Genomic DNA, 6,013 nt, shown 5'->3' with positions numbered 1-6,013 from the left:
CTTGATTGTATGCGCACTCTGATTTCAGGCTGTAGAAGTTTGAGATACTACTAAACTGGCGAACAATTAAAAATCGCATATCGTTTATGAGCCTGACCTAAGGAGGAAAATGGCATATATGAGGATATTCATGAAAGTGTTAATCGTTTATCAACCTGCTAAGTGCAGAAAATATTTCGGGTTAGGGTGAGCCTTCGTCTGCAATTATTGCAGTGATAATTTAATGATAACTCATAGTTGGCTGATTTTAGAAAGCTATCAATGTCCCATGATTCACCGACAGGTAGTTCCGGAGGGAATAAAAGAGAAGTGAAGCAAATCGGTCCAGTAGAACGGACGGACGGATATGACAAAGTTATTTTTAATAAACTCTTCTAATATTTACATTGTCTGTTTTATCTTATCGGGTGTATGGTGACTGGTTCGTGGGAAAGTGGCACGGACCATTCAACTTTACCTATGACAGAAGTCGGTGTTTCAGTTTAAACATAACGAAAGTCAATGAAACAACTTTCGAAATGATAATGGAGACGCCTTCCACACCATCGAGCAAGATTTTCACCATAGAAGACTCTGAGAATGCTGGAATATGGTTTGATGTAGGTCAGTATGAAAATATACTCTCGTCTTAACATTGTGTGTTCGAAACTTCTATCCTAAAGTCTTGTGAGTCTTGTCTACCGGCTGTCTGGCTCATGCCTTAACAAACACGGTGACGTTAAAAGGCGAGCACAGGACTCAAAGTTCATCTATGAGCCCTGACATACCAGGTGTTTAAGTTGAATACAGGCCGACTCAAAAGTTCTTTAACATTTGGTGAGACAATACTTCACACAGAATATTGGAGGTAGAGAGGGTAATAACTGACACACATGACTGGTATGCTATGGGGTTTTATTGACACCAAAATAAAGCACACAGAATAAACAACAGATGGCGCTGGACAGTAACACCTCAGGTACAAATGGTCACGAATGCTTGGCATGACATTGGGTTTTATTGACACCAATAACGAGCACACAAAAGGGCCAACAGGTGGAGTTGGACGGTAACACGTTGTGAAAGGAGGTGTCGCGAGAGAGGGCGTCAGATGCACCTCGAATGCGGTATGTTGACGTAGCCAGAGAAGGCAATGTTATTGAAGATTGTGGGACTTTGGGACTTTTTGTGGCACCCTGTAATTTACAATGCGCGATCCGCTGCGCGGGAAGGGACCTTAAGTCGGACTTTATATTTCTGATATTATTATATAATAAATTATTATATAATAATAAAATTGGCGTGAAATACTGAGCATTAAAAACAGATTTCATGCTTCTAGGTGCAATACTTCAGAATATAATAATTATCGACTGTTGCTATTAAGAATACTCTATTTTAGAAATAAAATGCAGTTATAGCTTTTACTAATTTTCTTAGCAATTGTACAAAGTTTTCATGACATCGAGTGGAGGGGACTCGAAATGCTGCGTAACTTACTTTCTTTAGAAGACCCATAGGTAGCGCAATAAATCACAACATAGAAATGCAAATTTCTTCAGAACTGCTTCAATGTTTCCATTGCAGATTTTGTGTCCCTTTCCGTTGGATTGCCGCTCCTCGCAAGGGCGTACTCTACTGTCTGTTGCGTTGCCGCTCCTCGCACGGGCGTACTCTACTGTCTGTTGCGTTGCCGCTCCTCGCAGAGCGTACTCTACTGTCTGTTGGGTTGCCGCTCCTCGCACGGGCGTACTCTACTGTCTGTTGCGTTGCCGCTCCTCGCACGGGCGTACTCTACTGTCTGTTGCGTTGCCGCTCCTCGCACGGGCGTACTCTACTGTCTGTTGCGTTGCCGCTCCTCGCAGAGCGTACTCTACTGTCTGTTGTGTTGCCGCTCCTGGCTGGCCTAGAGGACCAACGTACTCGACAATCGTTCTCTACTAGTAGCGACACGAGGGACACTGCCAGTGGCTGTATACATTGTCTCGAAGGAGCATTGTTCATTGTTCAGCAGGTTAATGCTTAACCACACATGGGAAAGGCATCAGAGGATTGACTCCACAAGGTTACTTTTCTTCCATGGCCAGCATGATCACCATATTTATCGCCCATAGAACATAAATGTAACCACATGAGGTGCTAAGTTCAGCAGCCTAGGAGATACGTCGCAGTTTATCATACTATCACTGTATGCCTCCAGGACTGTTCACGTCACATGCTATATCTAGCTGGACTTTGACATACAGGATAATAGATTCTCCCTGAAATTGTTATTGCATACTCGATATCGACGTTGAAATCAATAATATCAATTTTCATGCGAATCCAGCAACTCCTTCATGCATGATTCTTTTTGACAATAAACAATACTTAATCATTTTTAATATCTCAGGGACATAAAACCTATGATTAGGGAATTTGGCACAGGGTTTACTTCCACGTCACAAGACACTGCTAAACAAATTTCATCAAGGATCTTCCACATGTCAAATAACAGAGATTCTCTTAAAAGAGCTCTAGAATGAACGGACAATGATATGATCTTATGGTATTAAATCAAGGAACATGTAGTTGATTTGATGTGAGAATCTTCTATAAGAGCGAGTCAAATGAAAACTTTAAATACTTTTATCAGTTTATTTTTCCCGCGGAAGTCTTACACAAAGGAATCATTTTTATATGCAGCCTTCGTTACGATCAGTGCAACTGTTCCAGCGCTTAGAAAGTACATGGATTCCTCTTTGGTTGTCTTCGCAGCCATTTGTACACTGCCACCATACTTTATTATTCCCCCACAATGCTTCCCCGAGTAGCAAAAGGATGTTGCAATCACTAGGGGCGAGGTCTGTAGAATGTGGCGCATGTGGAAGACAGTCAAAGTCATTGCCATTCATGTAGCATAATTTGCACAATCATTACGGGGCGCAGCACTGCCATGTTGCTTCTGTAAGAAAATGTACCACCATAATTAATCGTCATTTGTCGATGAATTTATTTATTCACAGCTCAAGAAACTGAGTAACAGACCGCTCTTATTATGTGCAACTCTTAAGCGGTGCGGCCATGTTTACACTAGAACCATGACGCTGTCTACTGATCTGCATCGTGTTTATACCTGTACGATATTCGTCAAAATGCTTGTTACAGTACTGGTAACGGACATAATTTTTATTACACATTAAGGATTTCACTTTAATCACTCTCCCCTGACGTTGGTAACATTGTTTTATCACTGTGAATTCCTGTCCATTCTTTGATGTACCAAGCCTTGATGTTCGTCGTGTTGCCAACACTTCTTCCCTCCACTGTGTGTCCTATCCGAACCGTTGGTAGTTCTTGTAACATTCCCTTCTGATGAAATGTATGCCCAATGTAAGAAATTTTACGGAGCTCTATTGATCCACTTGCCTTTGCGCGGAACTCCGTGACGGTGCGGGCATTGCGCACGGAATATATTTTACGACTTCCACTTGACTTTCCGAGTACTCCTTCGTTCCATAATCGAGAATCCACGAAACACTAAAATAACTCCTGTGGTTCCATACCTCAAATCATTCCCAGCATGCCAATGAGTTGCTTTTGAGGGTCCATATTTCCACACCTAATGGCAAGCGTAGTCATGAACAGTGTTTTATCATTCCTTGACTCAGTTAGGTGGTTAATTTAAAAAAATGTAAATGATATCCGTGTCATTGTTCCGCTCTGTTTCATTAATTTTTTCAGAATCTGTTTGTTCGGTCATCAACCGGACATTTGAATCTTATTACTCTTTCAATCTGCGGGTTGTTCAGTTTTACTTTCGTCCCATTTTCGACTTGTCTACGGAAGATGGTGAACTTGGTAATGTTTGATTGTATTTCCTGTTCCAGTTAAAAACCATAATTGAGAATATTGATGCACTCAAGAGAGAATTGTTTGTGCGCGTCAGCCTGTGCTGATGCCTCAAGTACATCATTAGGTTCAGTTCCTACATGCCTAGCAGTTTGATCTTTGATAATCCTTTCTGGCAGAAAGCCACAACGTAAACATGCTCAAATGCTTCTCACCGCAGCTTATTTTGCGTAGATTGCTTACAACAGGACAGCAATGCTTCTATCCCATTGATACTGAGCTACTCAGTTTTGCAATTGCCTGTGTAGAAGTACTAGCAAAATGATTCATATAGTTCTGACCTCGAAACTCTTCCTTTCTATCGCATTATTACCCTGTTACTTTCATGCAATGTTTTCTTCCTCTTCTTAATTTTCCTTCACATCACCCCCATGCTGAATTATATATACCATAAGACCTATCTGTGTACGTGCGACGTTACGCAAATAGCAAATTATTTATATCGGTATATTTTGAAAATTCGCGTTCTTGAACACACTCTCTTAATTGATAAATTTACTTCCGCTATATTTAATTATTCTAACATTCTTACCATATATTGCAACTAGTCTAATATTTTATTTATGACACGTGTGTGCAGTATGTTATAAATTACACGATTCTATTTTAGTACCTATAGATACTTCTTTCTAATTGTTATTACTATTATTGGTACTTTTTGAAATAAATCGCTATATTACAGTAAAGTAACTTTGTGATCCTGATATTCAGCGGTGACAGTTCCAGAATGCAATTAAGGCTTCGCGTCTAGAACTGTCCTTGAAAGCAGCCAATCCGCTTCGTGCTCCACCTCGCCCTCTCTTGCCATTCGGTCGGACGGCTGCGCTACTCACGTGTCTGAACCACAAAGTCAGTTTAATTCTGCTGTAGTCATTGTGCACTACGTTAGACTGAAACTGGTAAATTGTAGGAAAGGGAATGAAAAAAAGTTCACAGGCTGTTTCCAGTCATTCGACCTCCTACCAGCTAGGATATGAATTTTGCTGGCTACCGAAGCCTGTCGCATTCCTCTGGGGCAATGATTAATTACTGAGAGATGAAATTAAAATCTACTGGAGAATGTTGCTGGAATTAATCTTAACAGACAAACCACAGTAGCCGGAGAAAAACCTCCGAGTTTTCAGAATAAATTTCACATACACTGACCGAGATTTGAACCTCGGAACCCAGCGGTAAGAAACCGGCGCGCTGCCGTCTTAACCACGGAGTCTATTGTAGGAAAGCGTATGTATTCTGCAATTATCGGGGTAAAAACTTCTTGCCTTTTATTATTGTGTATGTATGTATTATGTGTGTGTGTTTTTCGCTTTAAGACATTTTTTCTTCCTTTCGATAATGTGGGATATTTATAGCCAGTTTAACGGACTGCTCTATTAATTGAACTTTGGAGACACTTACATACATGTGAGTTTACATTTTATAAATTACTCGTTCAGATTAACTAAAATAATTGTATACTCCAGTTGATTCCTGTGATGTTTCAGATATACACAGAACAGTTCAGGTGATCTATCAGTCTGCAGATGGTACTGCCATGGCACTGGCCTTCTGTGTAGAAAATGAAACGGATCCTGCTCTTACACTGCTAAGTAAGCAGGTACCAGTAAGCCCGGAGAAAATAGCAGAATTCCTTCACGCCCAGGAGACTGCAGGAATGTCGGGAGATAATCATCGCTTCAAGTGGGATTCTGGGGCTACCTGTCCTTCCGCCTAATGTCCAGAGCTGAAAGAAGCCAAAATAACATATATTATTTTTAGCACTTTATTTCCTTAGAGAGTGTAAAAATATGAAATTTAGTAATTAAAATATGTATAAGCATTTATCAAGAAAGCATCGCGAGTAGACCCGTTATTTTACATCTACGTAATGACACAAATATGTAAATATCATTTGGACTAGACAATGATGCAAGATGCCTTTTAACCCTGACAAGTGACGGAAGGTGTTTTGTGACCCATGACAATTTTATTGAGTAGGAACTTGCATATTATAGGACTGACTATACTCCGCATATACGTTTCCTCGCATGCTTTCTGTATTTCCTGAGAGAAGTTACCTCTAAGGAAAAGGGATACATTCTACGAGAGAGAGGTATTAGTTAAAATGTGTTCCATTAGATTCATTAGGTACCAATGAAGCCTG

General features: G+C 40.4%; 1 long non-coding RNA gene across 1 annotated transcript; it reads left to right on the top strand.

The window, feature by feature from the left end:
- Window positions 1–427: 427 nt before the first annotated feature.
- On the top strand, window positions 428–5,701 carry LOC136874990 (uncharacterized). Its single transcript, XR_010860334.2, has 2 exons — window positions 428–603; window positions 5,355–5,701. It is a non-coding gene; the product is annotated as an uncharacterized lncRNA (long non-coding RNA).
- The last annotated feature ends 312 nt before the right edge of the window (window positions 5,702–6,013 follow it).

The sequence above is a fragment of the Anabrus simplex genome, chromosome 5 (genome assembly GCF_040414725.1).
Source record: "Anabrus simplex isolate iqAnaSimp1 chromosome 5, ASM4041472v1, whole genome shotgun sequence".
Lineage (NCBI taxonomy): Eukaryota > Metazoa > Arthropoda > Insecta > Orthoptera > Tettigoniidae > Anabrus > Anabrus simplex.
The sequence above is the reverse complement of the archived record's forward strand: the minus strand, read 5'-3'. Positions and strand labels throughout refer to the sequence as shown.